General features: G+C 35.9%; 1 pseudogene; it reads right to left on the bottom strand.

The window, feature by feature from the left end:
- Positions 1-172: 172 nt before the first annotated feature.
- Positions 173-15,636, bottom strand: LOC121796771 (annotated as a pseudogene).
- Between the last annotated feature and the right edge of the window lie 484 nt (positions 15,637-16,120).

The following is a 16,120-nucleotide window of genomic DNA, read 5'->3' as shown; positions in this document are numbered from 1 at the left end:
AGTTGGTACGCTAGGATAAATTTGATTCCCTGAGGGAAAATTACTTCCTTTTTTGTTTATTGTTGCTCGATTTGGAATCAACCACTTCACAATCCTGATCACTGAATAAAAGAAATTTCGGAACTAATTGCAATGTTTAGAAAGTTAAATCTAACATGCAGTACACTTCAGATTTAGAATAGAAACACAAGACATGGCTCATTTTTCATTAATCAATAAACAAACAATGTGCTTACAATATTATTTCTTCAAAGAAAATAGAAAATGAAATCATAACCAAAATCCAAGATATGTTAATGCAAGAGCTCGTCCTTGATAAATTTGTGCAAATTAAAAAAGGATGAGCCCAGAGGCGCAGCAGCCTCCTCTGCTTTCCTCTTCCACTCCAAAGCATTCCTCTTCATCTCCTTACCCTTATCCCCATCCATCATCTCTCTCACCAGCAACTCCATCCCCGTCCCCCACTCCACGCAGCTGTATCGACAATTCGTCTGCTGCTCCACGAAGAAAGGCCAGCATATAACCGGCACCCCGCCCACCACACTCTCCAGAGTGGAGTTCCACCCCGCATGCGTCAAAAACCCTCCAATGGCAGGCTGGCTCAGCACCTGCTCCTGCGAGCACCAGTTCAGCAGCATGCTTCTATCCTTTGTCTCCGCCACGAAATCAGCCGGCAGCATGGCCGACTCCCCGGCCACGATATCCGTTTGTCACTTGGCTCATATTTGCATGTACATAAAGGGGGAGTTTGATAAGAAAGATTATTAATAAACAAAACATAATAACAACACACAATCTAGGTAATTATTTTTTGTCATATAACAAAGATAGATGAGTTATCTACTCTACCCAACTGTCCATGCGTGCGTTACATTGTAAATTAGTAATACATCCATCCGGCCGCCATTTATAGTCTCATATTGACTTGGCTTCGATTTGAATGAATTGCTTAACTTTGTGAAGGAAAATTGATGAAAATAATTAGTAGAACGTGAGTTCCACTTATTGATTTTAGAATGTTCATGTGATGGTTTATTTGGTTGTAAGGTCTATTTATTAAAAATGGAAAAAGTAAATGGGACTTTAAATTGCAGATGTACTGAAAATAGAATTTTGAGGACGAGGGAGTAAGAAAGAAGCGTGTGGCAATAAAATAAGAGGAAAATATAGAGTTAGAAGGAAGCCAAATAGATCGAATTAATTTACCTTGAAGAGGTGTGTATCCTTTCTCCACAACATCCTTATAGTGCACATACGCCAGGAGACCGCAGGCGCTGGTGGTCCAGAACAGCACCTCAGGCAGCCCCAACCGCTCCGCCGCCTCAGCGTGAAGCTCATGACGCCATCGGAGACGATGCAGCTGACCGGAGGAACTCCCGCGCCGGATCCGTTGAGCTTGGCGATGAGGTCGCAGAAGGGCTCCAAGCAAGTGGTGGTGGTGGAGTGGCAGAGCGAGGGAATGTCCTGAGTGGCGTCGGCATCGGACGGCGGCAGCCCGTCGGGGATCGTCTCGAAGCGGAAGTCCGGCAGGCCGGCGACTGAGTTGATGAGGCGGCGGGGAGTACGACTGATTGCATTGAATACTTTCTTATTCAGTAATAGTTGAAGATGGACTGCTTAATAATATTCAATATGCTACTTTAAACCTTTCTAGTTTACACATCTAGATCTTTATATTATTATATACATTGTTATATATGATTGGGTGAAACATTGAAGACTCGAACTCCATCACGTCGCCTACCACTTGTCTTTCCCTTTCTCTCATACTTCAAAAATATAACTGTCTTCTTTCCGGCTATGGAGTGGTTGGACCTTCAACAATTTTGACGAAAAATTCTTTTTTTGGTAAAGCATGTAAATGGAATTCCATTTTAATGAAGAGCTTTAGTTGTATTCCGACTCAAGGAGTGACACACAACCGTTATGCATCGTTAATTGAGAAACGGATAACCATAATGCGTCGTTATTTAGTGACGCATAAGCATCACGCGTCTTTTATTAGTGACGCATAAGCATTATGCGTCTTTCCCTAGCGACGCATAATGCTTATGCGTCTTTGGCTAGTGACGCATAACATCATTAGATACTCCAGACGGACGACTTGGTAATTCACGAAAGAATCTAAACCCCTTAGGATTGTACTCCGAAAGTGGTTGTTCACCTTGCATAACAGGTTTACATGCTACTATCTCATCATCAGAAATACCATCAACATCATCAGCACCATCACCATCACTGAGATCGGGGTCTGGCTCTGTCTCAGATAGTGGCCTTGGCTCACCAAGATCATCTGCAACATCTACCTCATCATTCAATCCAACACCAACATCAGCAACATCTACAACATCTCTCTGCTCATTCATACTACGATCAAAGCTCATATGCTCCACCCTCGCAGATGATCCAATACCACAATCAAAGCTCATTTGTTCAACCCTCGCAGATGATCCAATACCATAATCAACAACTGGTGGGATTTCTGAGCTCCTCACAGGTGAATACTCAACAAATAATTCAATACACCTACTTGAATTTTGAGCATTGTTAAACATAAACATCACACTATCATCATTGCAAATCACAGAACATGTATAACTCATACCGGAAGCAAAGACTATACATTGTCTCCATAATAATTCAATTGTGTGTTGGTTCATATCTATTCCCATCGCATCACAGAACATTGCTACCAATTCAGAATAGGAAACAAATGAATTTAATATGATGGAGCTCCTCACACGAGGTGGTTCATAACCAATACACATATGTGGTAGTTGAACTACTCTACCACCCCAATACAACTCACAAATACTTGCAACATTTCTGAATCAAAAACATTAAAACAACAACAATTATGGACATTTTTCCTACAAGCCCTAATTTTATAAATTGGGTAAAACTAACAAATGAAAGCAAAATAAACATGAATAATGATGAATATAGCAAAATTGCTGAACAAATTACCGGATCTTATGGAGATAACGTTGGAAATCGCCTGAAATCACCGGAAACCCGAGAGAGGAAATGAAAGTGTAGTCTGTGCTTTGGTTCTGCCTTCTGTGTGTTAAAAGCTGACTGAAAGACGCATAAGGGTTATGCGTCATTCGGGTAAGACGCATAATTCTTATGCGTCTTTAAACGACGCATAACCCTTGTGTGTCATTAATGAAAGATGCATAAGGGTTGTGCGTTTCATTAATAACGACGCATAACTCTTATGCGTCACTCCTCCATTTGGAATAAAACTAATCTCCTTCATTAAAATGGAATTCCATTAGTAATCTAGAACAAAAATAGAAAAGTCTCCAATTTTGATGGATGCCGCCGCTTTAATCTAGTGCCATATTTGTCGATTCTTAATTTTTAACCTCTCTAAGAGCATCCACGACAGAGAGCGTCCTATAGTCCTCCACATCAGCATTTTATCCCCATATAGCATTTTATTTATCTTTTGTGTTTATTTTACTTTTTATTAGTATTTGAATATATAAAATTGTAATTTAACACTACAAAATTAAAAAAAAAAAACCTTCATTTTATTGAAAGTCGAAAGAGTATAATACGAAATACTTAAAAAAACTATAATTTCAATGGCGGTTACGTGCCCAAATCTTCTAAGATATATTCTAGATAGATATAAATCTATCAATATCTATAAGATAGAGATACATTTAATTATCTAAATCTACTAGGATATTTTCTAAATAGAATTAATTCTATAAATATCCACAAGATAAAGATAAACATGGATTTTAATTATCCAAATCTACTAAGATATATTCTAGATAGATATAGATCTATCAATATCTACAAGATATGGATAAACTTAATTAATATTTATCTTAGTCAATCAAGGATTCAACAAGATAGAATGAAATCTATCTAAATCCATATGATAGAAATAAATTTAATTATTCATCCAAATTTATCTAGGATTTCCCTAGATATAATTAAATATATCTAAATCCATAAAATAAGGAAAAATCCAAATTTAATTAATTATTTATCTAGTCTATCTAGGATTCATTTTCATAAAATTAATTTATATAAATCCATAAGACAAAAGAAAATAAATTAATTGTTATTTCCAAGTTTATCTAGGATTTATCGGGATATCTATCCAAATCCATAAAATAAGGATAAATTTCAACTAATTCATAATTTAATCCATTTAAATATATATTAAAATCTTAATCTAAATCATATCTTGAATTATTTTCCAAAATTGAATCCAAGGATTTGAAAACCCTAATCAAATTTGGAAATCGAAGTCACGGAACGAGACGATGCGACGTCGCGCATAGGGTAAACCCTAATCTTGCGCCGTCGTACTACCACTGAACCACAGCCGCCGCTGGGCTCCCACTCGTCTCGCGAGTTCGACGAGCCTGACGCCTCCGACACTGCTGCGTCGACGCCGCTCGCCGTGCCTCGCCGGACTCCAGCCTGCGTGACGACGACGCTGTCGTTACTGCAGCGTCGTGCTCGTCACCGCTGCTATGCCTCCGGTGCTGTCGTCTTGCAGAAACCACCGTTGCTGCTGCTGCGACATCTCCAACGTTGCTACCGCTGTGTCGCTGCAACTCCGATGTTGCTGACTGTGGACGAGGACTGCCAGCCTTCTCCGACCCCAGCTGCTCACGAAGGGCGCTGTCTTTTGAGCCCGGGAACCGCCCACGATTGACTCCCACTCAGACCGCCATCGCTGCCGGTATCCTACTGGTCTGTCCTCTCCGTCCGCAGCGATATCACCGCGTGATTATTACGTAATTTTAATTCCATGAAATTGGACTCTATGATCTAATCATTATAGGTAATGATTATGATATTGGAACAAGTTTCCACCATACGCGATGTCAAAAATTCAATATAGGAATTAGCTTCAAATTGCACTAGACGTGGTGGCTTGCACATTTAATGATGTGCGATTCTTTCTTCGTGTTCATCACGTTAATTGCTATCGACAAACCGAAACAACGCAAAAATGAAGAAACTCATGCATTCAAGCGATTCACATAACATGAAATTAATCCACATAATCAGAGCTAAAAATTGGCTCTGATACCAATTGTTGGGGTTTGGAGCCCCTTGCACAGCGGAAGTCATGCATTCACAAATAAATCATACATACAGATCTATTTGACCGATTATGGGATTAATTAACTACATGTTAAATAATAAAAAAAACATACTAGAACGCACATAAATCATGTAAAAGGAATTAAAACCTAAAACATGAATTTCCTATGGTTTAGGGTTATCGGTCTGATTCTTCAAAGAATCGTCGATTGCTCGCGCCTTCTCCACGTGATGTTCTTCGTACTCAACCACGAATCTTCTAATCTGTGTCCCGAACTCAGAATCTAACTTTTGGGTGGGCAAAGCTTGTCAGAATCGAAAAGGACTTAACTAGGCAGAAGACTGAACTTCAGTTCCGTGAAACTGAAAATTTCGTCCACTCCCTGGAGAGAGGGAGCACGAAATTTAATGATTAAATTCATTAATTTTTGTCTTCTATTTAGTCTCCTTTATATAGAGTTATGATGGGCCAGATTAGGGATCCATGGAGGTTGGACTTGGGCCAAACCTGTTGGACTTTTACTTATTAAATTGAGCTCCAATTTAATACAAGTCCAATAGAATATTATTATCATCCACTATAGTATAATAATATTGAATGTCCGTCCAATCCCAAATTACGAGTAATCCGGGGCTTTACCTCTTTAATTTATTATTTCCCGTGTTTAAGATATAAATATCCATTAATTAATTTAAGTCTGCTAATTGACTTTAATTAATTAATATATTTTTCCAAGAGTTGTCTAGTTCAAAATCTTTATTTATTATTCTGAAATAAATTCCAACCGGCCGGGTTTCTGAATAATAAAACCTTTTTCGAACACCTCTTGAGGATATTATCAAACTGGACTCACCCAGCACACGATTCATTGCAATAACAATACTAGCACCTCTAGAAATTAATCACCACTACCCAAGATATCAGGATTCTTGGATTGCGAAAAATCCGCACCATTTGATAAATCAAAGTAGTGCATAATCAATATCGTATGCTCAATGTTATACCAATAATGATTAAGAAATAACAATCACCGAGACCTCGTCTTTCAGTAAATAGCAAGACAGACTTATCTCAACTGTTAGATCCTTCAGTGCTATACCACACCGGTGTCGTTTATTTCCTAAGGTAAGGAAACATGCGGACTGACACTGCAACCTTTCACGATAGGTAGCCAAAGCCTATCTAGGTTGTGAAATTCTATTTCTCTTCTACAAAGGACCGACTGCGTCACCTTCTGTGAACGTCGTTCACGACCAGTCTACTATGTTGAAAAATTAGACTTGTTTGCTTCTTATACATTTAAATGTTTTAGAAACATCTTATAAATGCTTAAGCAAACACCAATGCGATAAAATTACTTCTTCTCGCCTTGGGTTAAAAGTGGATTGTAGAGTTTATTGTATACAAGCAATTCTATCCGTGCAACATGCTCGAAATATTCTTTTCAGTATACCAATCCTAACAATTGGCGTCCGTTTGCAGTGAACTCAATGGCCAAGCCGTTGCCATTGCATTGCTCGGTGAAGAGATACAATGTGTTTAGGTGGTTGATATCGTTGTTCGACCCCGCTACACCGAAGTAAGCATGTCAGATCTAGAGCCGATTGTCAGCGATGGCTTCGAGAATCATCGTCGGGTGGCTGCCCTTGAATCTACTAGTAAATTGGCCTCTCCACGACGTCAGACAATTCTTGCACTTCCAGTGCATACAATCTATGCTCCCTAGCATTCCAGGAAAGCCGTGCACCCTCTCGTGCATGTTCATCAGGGCCTGGCAATCGTCAGCTGTCGGCCTTCACAAATATGTGTTGCGGAAATCCTCCACAACTCCCTTGCAAAATTTCTTTAGGCCAGTAATCTCCCCGACATGAAGATATTCATCGAACATGTCCGTTGTGGTGCCATAGGCCAACTGTCAGAGCGCAACTGTGCACTTCTGCAATTGCATAACTACGGGTCTGCCAATTCCATCAGGTCGTACTGGAAGTATGTATCACGTGCCTCCAACGTGTGAAAAACCGTCGAGCCCCACCGTGGTTCATCGGCAAAATAGTCTGCGTACAAACGTTGGTGAGCTCGCGGGGGACAAAGGTCCGACGTCGGATTGACCTCTGGACCTGCTCCGCCTGTTCACGCTCCATTTCGGCCAAGCAATCGGCCGCAACCTCATGAACGCAATCAAATAAGGCCCTAGTAATGCCCTCCGAGGTACTTCAGTCGTCGCCGGGACTTATTTTTATAGAGTGAAAGAGAATTGAGATGGGAATGAAATATAGGTGTGAAAAAATGGAATGAGAAATGTTGTATATATAGATAAGAAAATATAAAATAAAAAAATAAAAACGTGTCGCATCGTCCCCGCCTATCGTCCCCCGCAATGGGGCGGACAATAGGCCGTACAATGCGTAATCCGAGGCCATCGTCGGCGGAGGAAGCTTAGGGCGCGAAGGAAGGAGAATCCATCGTCCGCCGTGCTACAGTGGCGGACGATGCATCGGGCGAGCTATCGTCCGCCTCATTGCGAATGCTATAACGAATTTTATAGCATAATAGTACTCCCTCTGTCCCACAATAAGGGTCATATTTTGCTAGTTTGGTCCGTCCTACAATAAGAGTCATAAAAAAGTATGTCCCACATTCCACTAATTCACTTACTTACATTTTATTTTAAAATTAATATAAAAAGTAGGCTCATATTCCATTAACATTTCCAACTAATTTCCAACTAAATGTAATTGTGTATATAATTGTGAACTACACATTCAATTGTCAGTAAGTTTAATATGAGCTTCGCTGAATAAGCCGGAAACCATGCACGTCCTCTTCATTTGTACAATCCATCAAAATCTTTAAAAACGATTGTAATTTAGATAACTTCATCGAATTTAAGTTTCATGGATACATATAAATAGGAACTTTTGCTTATTTATTACCAATAGTGGCGACATAGGAGACAAAGGAGCTTATAAGTTATAGATATACTCCTTTCGTTCCATAGTAATGTAGTCATTTTGTTATTTTGGTACGTTCCACAGTTGTGAAGTAATTTCCCATTTCAGTAAAAGTCAACATTTCTTATCACTTACTTTACCATCTCTTAGTTTATTCTCTCTTCATCCTTTACTTAACTCACATAATATAATTTTTCTTAATCTACGTGCCGGAAAGAAATGTCTCCACTACTATGGAACAGATGGAGTATATCTTTAACACCAGAGTCCACATCTAAAAGCCGATAAAAAGAGTAATATTCTTACTCGGAATTCCTATTAATAATACTCCCTCCGTCCGTCTGTAGCTGAGTCGTATTCCTTTTTGGGTTGTCCCACTGTAGCTGAGTCATTTCCTTTTTTGGCAAAAAGTACTTTACTCTCTCTTCATCTCTCTACATTTTTCCTTTTTCCTTTCTACTTTATTCTTCTTTTACTTAACTCATTTAAAGCAATTTTTCTTAAATCTCGTGTCGAAAAGAAATGCTCTACTACAGAGGGACAGGGGGAATACTATTCTTTGATGACTAAGCGTTGTATTTTTATCCGCCTTTACATAAATGTGAATCAAAATCTTACAATATTATTTTGATATTTTTTCTAGACATCTTTAATTATAATACTCCAACTCTACTATAATACTCCTTCTGTCTCTGAAAATTTGTCATCCATTTTTGTTCATCCCTAAAAATTTGTCACATTTCACTTTTACTATGTTTGATAGTAGACATCACATTCCACTAGCTCATTTCTACTCACATTTTATTATAAAACTAATATAAAAAGTAGGACCCACATTCCACTAACTTTTTCAACCCACTTTCTATTACATTTCTTAAAACTCGTACCGGGTCAAATAGTGACAAATTATAAGGGACGGAGGGAGTACTATATATTGGTATTTGTGTGCTAAGTGACACGATTTCAAGTTTGTGTAATATATTGATTTGGGTGATATGTGTTTTGAGGTATAGTTCTCATTTCTATAATTTTTCTTATTATCTAGGCGATGGTGCAAGCTATTGCAGCAACAATGATGCTTCATAGATTTGATACTAATTCCTCCCTCCGTTGCCATTAGGAGTCCCACTTTTTTGCGGTACGAGTTTTAAGAAATGTTAAGAAATGTTGATGGAATAAAGTTAGTAGAATATAGATCTCACTTGTGTATATACGTTTTAAATAAAATGTGAGTGGAATGAGTTAGTGGAAGGTGAGACCTTATTACCATTTGTGGCAAAAGTGAACCAGGACTCCTACTCCCGCACAGACTAAAATGGAAAAACAGTACTCCTATTCACAGACGGAGGGAGTACAAATTATATACCAATTCACCACTATATATTTTTGGATCCGTACTTTGAATTTACCTAATATATCTTTAGATTTATCTATTAAATTTTCTTTATCTTGGTTTTGTTATTGATTTTATGTTATAACTAAAAATAGGTGATTTGCTGGTATATCTGAAAATAGGTGATTAAGGCTGTAAATTGCGAAATTGATTTGTGAAAAATTCCACAGAATTACCGACGTAATGAGATCCGTCGGTAATTATTGACAGAATTTCTCGGTGATGCATTTAATCTCACTGACGGAAGATTTCTGTCGATAATTTTTACCGAGGAATATTTTCTGTCGGCAAATGTTACTGACAAGAATTTATGACGGAATATTTTCGTCGGTAATCCATGTTAGCGACGGAAAAATCGACTTTATCGATGAAAGTTTCCGTCGGAAAACTTTCTGTTTTTTTAGTGTTATTATAACAAAATATTGTGTTTCATGTTATTTGAGACCAAAATTAACTTGCTAATTTCAAATAAATGTATTAACTGTCATACTCCCATATCAATTACAACAATCTCCTTTTACACTCTGATCCCCAATAATTAATAGGTTGAAGCAAATCTTTTCGTCATTTCCCTCCTTTAGTCTGAAGGTCAGAAGATTGAAATTTACATAGAGATATCATTAATTCAATCACTCTTATTACAATAACCGTAATTATAGTATTGAACTATCTTATGATTCTACTTTTGCTGCTAAACATACTACTGTTTATTGTATCGCCTTTCCAATACAAAAAAACAACAACAAATGCCACCCATACCCTCGAATTCCAAAATCACCTTTGCTTTTCTTGCAATCGTATTGGAAGTTTGGGTCTCTGGCTACCCAATCGTGTGATTAGGAAAAACTTCTTACTCCATAAAGCAAGCGATAGCTAATGATTTATTCATGATCATGTATACTCGTTGTCCTTAAAAAGTATGAACTATTCCCTTATTAGTCTATCCCCAAAAATTGTTAACTTTTGAGTTTTAGAATATTTAACCAATGGATTTTGTGCTTGCATTTGCATAAATTACTTGATCGGAAACCATATAATATTTGTATTTATTAAATTAATTTATTATGAAGTTGCATTTACGAAATTCAGGAAATTTGGAGAAGCATACAATTCAATGTCTGAATTGTTAAAATCATGTGTATTGTTACAACTTATAATAATCGTTTGTCAACTGTTTATTTTCAGTTGGTAAATGACATCTTCTAATCTATTTTTAGTCAAAAAATTTTTATATTTAATGCCATTAAACTCTAAACTCTGCAGGTTCTGACGCTTCCTATATGAAGCAGTACTTACTTCTGATCATATTTTGACTTAAAAAATCACTTATGGCATTTGTTTTTTTCAGTGCTTTGTGTGAAATTTGATATCTATAATCCCACATATATTGATGGTTATACTTATTGGAATATTATCTGTATATAAAATATAATCATGATAAAGAATAAGGATACTAGATAAACAAAAAATCAATTGGCCTTTAAAAATGAAGAATCTTATTAGGTTTATCCCGTCGAAGAAAGCAGATTGTTAATTAAGGTTTTGATTAACCACAGCAGCCAGCAATTCTTTGCTGTATCAGGTGGTATTATATCGATGCAGATTTTGCGGATAATATGATACAGTTCTGTCCGGGCAATGGGATAATAAAATCAATTTACACATAATAAGTTATTAATGATTAATTAATCATTTTCTGAAATAAAGTACCCATCTTGTTTGAGAAAAATTAATTAGTTGCAGTTTATATTTCCATCAAAATAACCCTACAATTTATGTACATTTTCATATTTTGAATGATTACTTACAGATTAAATTCGAGGTTTGAGGCGCAATTCCACGGGGTTAAATTTCGATGATCAGTTCTATATTAATAAACTTGTAGAAAAGCATACGATCTATCATCTTTAACAGTAATGTCAAATGCGGATTGTACCTACAATTTCTAGCTTTGCATGTAATGAGACGAAAAGTACCATGGGTCAATTTATTGGCCGATAAGATATGGATCATCAAGAATTGGAGCAGTAGAAAATATCGCAACACTATTCAAAATCAAATCGTTTTTAGCTTCTAAAACGATCGATCGAACCAGTGAGTTGCAAATTTGTCATGCACTCACATATATCGCCTCCGTTCATGAAAAAAAATACTCATGCTTTTCGTTTTGGCCACCTATTAAAATTAATCTATATCTATTTTTGATGAAAAAAAAATTTATTAGGTGTATCTCCTCTAACAATATTTGAACTCAGTTCATAAAAAATAATTATAGTTTTTTCATTTTCTCTCTGTTAATATTTTAATTACAAATTTTGCATTAAAACTTATGCTATACTAGAGACATTTTTTTAGATGGAGATAATATAATAATATTGAAAAATAAGATTTATTTATAAGTCAACTATATGCGATATGGCTTTATAAACAGCTTCGATTCCCAAATTTATAAAAGCGTTTTTATTCATTTGGGCATACTTCTCATGTGGCCGACTTGATTAATTATTGTTCTTTCCACTTTCCGAAAGTTGCAAGTTTCAATGATGACTTTTTTATTACATACACATTTGGTGTATCAATGTATAAGATGAGTACTATTTTTTATTTCATTAGCATGGTGTATACCTCTTCACTCCAACCATGCTTATATTCACATAATAAAATTAATCTAAGTGCTTACTTCATATATTTCCACGGCCCACGGGCAACCACAGAATCGTAGATATAGAAGATGTTGTTGTGTGGTGAAATTAAACAGAAGCACTAAACTAAAGATTGAAATTGTAAAAAAAAAGAAGAGAAGAATTACTATAAAGTTGATAAGAGTCATAGGCCATGCACCAAAAATGGTATGGCAGATTACGAATTAGATATTTTACTTCTATGCTGAATTTTGTGACTTGTGGAGATATTTTTAACGGCAGCCCAATATTCTAAGAAAATGCTGTTTTTATATAAATTTATTAAAACCCTTACTACTAAATTAACAAAATCAAAATTATTAAATTCGAACCCCTAATCTCAGTTTTCTGTCCTCTTCTGTTTCTTCAATCTTTTCTTACATCTAGCTCTCTGCGGATTACTATGCGCCTTAAAAGGCTCCATTAAGATAAAAACACGTCTCTTTTTCGTCTTTGATGCTATCATTGTTATACATAGTTTAAGAAATAATCACAGAGAAGTAGCGTTGAAAGTCAATATGATCTGCAAATTATTGAAGGAAAAAAGTTACAAGTAATCTTTAATTAAAGAAACGTACAGAATCACATTTGATGTTTCGTTGACGTGTAATAAAATAAGTTAAAGATACGAAGATGTAATAACTAATAACTTTAAATTCTGTGTATTAAAATTATCAACACAAATATAACTATATTAATACAACATGTAAATTTAAATATCAACACAAAGACATAAGTTTATCAACACAAGAAAATTAATAAACTTATGTCTTTGGGTTGATATTTTTAACATATAAAATTGATATTATTTATTAATTATTACTGTAAAAAGTTAGTATTTGATCACACACCTATATTATAATCATAAATTAATGTAGTTGCGGGATTTGATTGAATTCTCGACTCCATTTCATATTTGTGTTCGGATTTTGAAGACAAACCAAGTACATATTCCAAGAAAGATCAGCATAGATCCATTAATTAACAAGCTAATTTTCTTACTTTCAAATCTAATTGAATATTTTATGTGATACTACGATCCAAAGTAATCAATAAAAAAATCAATGGTCAAATATCTATGGTGCGAGTCCCACCTTCACACAACTCTTTAAAATATAAAAATAAAATAAAAAAATTCCTTGGAGTTGTTTTTCTAATGAATTCAAGAATTATCAACTTCCACGACAATATTATATCTTGGGCCGGGCCTATTTCAGGATTATTCTAATAGTTATAACCTGGCCCCGTGTGAGAGGTCCAACACACTGATCGGGTTGGGCCTAGCTATTTTCCACTGATTATCATTCTTCCCCATTGATTAAATTTCACAGTTGTAATGTCTTGACATTGTTAAAATCGTCTTTCTCAATTCACAACAGAAATTCCGTTCATTCTGTTTCACATTCAGTGTAGTAAAGCGTAACCGGAGATTTAGGATTAGTTATCGAAAAAAGGACGATGACAAGTACATATGGCAAGAAGAGTCTCCTCCGCCCAAGTTAATCGGTAAGACACTTATCATCCACCTAATATGTTTGGGCTTCAAATAAAAAATGAGGTCAATGATGAATTATTATTGATCATATAATGACAAGTGGTTCTATTATCAATTGATCCGGCCCAACTTAATTGAGCCCACCATCAAGTCCACGACCATGATTCTCTATCTGATCTTTCTTTGGTTTTTATGTTGATTACTGACACTTAAACTAAATCATTATTCGATTAAATCAACCAACTTGATTCACATACAGTGTTATTCGCAGTTCGTTGAAAACTTAAGATTACATGGAGTAAAATTTTGGATTTTGGTGAACAAGCCACTCGATCATTATTATACATGGTCAGCATGTGAAGTTTATTACTATAGCAAGAGACTCAAAGTGATAATTAATTAAACCAAATGAATTTGTATTATTAGGTACACAGTTTGACAGATGTGGATGACTAGAGCCCCCACAAAATTCATAATTAATTATCACTTTGAGCTAATTAAGACATTGACGGTTATATATGATCTATAGGCACGTGAAAAGACAAGGCAATGAAGTCTTTCTCATAAAGACGTTGACGGTTACTATCATTCAAAATGCCAAATGCCTTGACTAAACGAAAGGCCAAGAGGCCAACATTTCAACAAGGAGATTTTGATGATTGTAAATTCACTATTCTATTAACGAATCCATAAATACTTTTTAAGATTAATTGATAAAATAGCTGATAAAAATAAACAAAAGATTATTCCATATTAATTTTATCAAATTAAATTAATTCTTGAAACTTTCGTGGCAAGTACGAATATGCAATTTCAGTCACGTTTACGGATTATTAATAGTGTCAATGAATTTCTATAAATAATGATGATATCTCTCAACTACTTGATGAATGATGAATAACATTTGGATACGGATTCCATATTGCCAAAAGTACACATTATCACTCAATATTTTTTATCACTAGTGCGTGGATGTAAATATTACTATATTCTAGGAGAGTATAGGTAGGAACCTTTACTGTATGCATTGCATCGTCCAATGATATCAAATCATGTCCCATTCAAATTTAATTAAATTTATTGTTCAGCTGTGACATTAATTTTGCCTATAGCAACCCTAACAAATTTTACAGCCTGTATCAAGAATGGTGGTTTCAACATTTTGCCGTTTTAATTTTTCTTTTTGGTGGATATTATTAGGAATTGAGTAAAGTAACATGAAAAAGGATTTGGAAATATTTTGTATTGCTATTCACTCATCAACATACATCCACAGTAGCTATATATAGCAATGATCAGAAGGATCTAGAAATATGAACAAACTCTTAATCTACTCAACCAACAAAGCCAGCTCACTGCGATGCATTGGATCGATGCTCACGCCAACACACGTCTTGTTCACGCGCTGAGATTCCTTTTTATCCTTGTAGGCATGAAGATGAAGCGTTGAGCTTTCTTGCTCTTCTAGCTTCACACTAACAGATATTAGCTTGTGTTATACCTATTGTCCTTTATAATAAGTAGGAATAGAATAGTACTACGTACTTAACAAGAGAAAACTCTATAAGTACATGATGCGTTGAGGCGTTGAGCAATACTTCTGGAATAAAATAATTTGACTGGTTTACCTGATCTAAAAGTAGCAAATTGCATAACTTAAAATTTCAAATCGATGGACGAGATTTGAACTCTTAAAACTCCCATTGATTCTTTGTATCTTCCATTAGTTTATAAGATCACTTTCTTCACACTTGCTAAAGTTTTTTTCAACGACGTGGGTATCCGGCTTTACGACAATTCTTGGAGAAGTGTCCAAATTTGCCACAGTTATAGCAGTCGCCTTTGAATTTTCTCGTTGGCTGCTTCCCCTTGCTTTTATCTTTTGTAGTTGAGCGAGGGCATTTATTGGAGGGACTGTCTTGCTCAAACAGGTTGGCCTTTGCATTGAGAGGGTCATGGTCCTTGGCTTTTTGATCATTGTTGTGCACGTCTATCTCGATGCGTAGTTTCACAATTAAATCTTCAAGAGTCATCTTTTTTCGCTTGTACTTGAGGTACCTCTTGAAGTCTTTCCAACTTGGGGGCAATTTCTCTATGATAGTGTTAGTGATGAAATTTTCTGGCAAGACAATTCCCTTCAGCACTGAGGTCGTGGATGATCAGTTGGAATTCTCGCACTTGTTCCATGACTGGTCGAGTATCGACCATTTTATAGTTCAAGTATTTTGCCACCAAAATCGTCTTCGTACCTGCATGCATCATCACTCCAATAATTTCTATCCAAATTTTTCCAAATTTGTTTCAATGTGGTTACAACAGAGTATACACTATAAAAGTTCTTATTTTGTACTCAATCATCTTACGCAATAATCACAAGACAAGATATGCATCGGTAGTGCTATCAGATTTGGTGTGTTGTCCCCAAAGATAAAACGTATTTGTCTCCATTGCAGCAGCCAACAACAGAGCTCCGACGATCTGGATGATAGCGAGTGCAGAGCTTCGACAGTAAAACAA

Source organism: Salvia splendens, chromosome 1 (genome assembly GCF_004379255.2).
Source record: "Salvia splendens isolate huo1 chromosome 1, SspV2, whole genome shotgun sequence".
In the NCBI taxonomy this organism is placed as follows: Eukaryota; Viridiplantae; Streptophyta; class Magnoliopsida; order Lamiales; family Lamiaceae; genus Salvia; species Salvia splendens.
The sequence above is the reverse complement of the archived record's forward strand: the minus strand, read 5'-3'. Positions and strand labels throughout refer to the sequence as shown.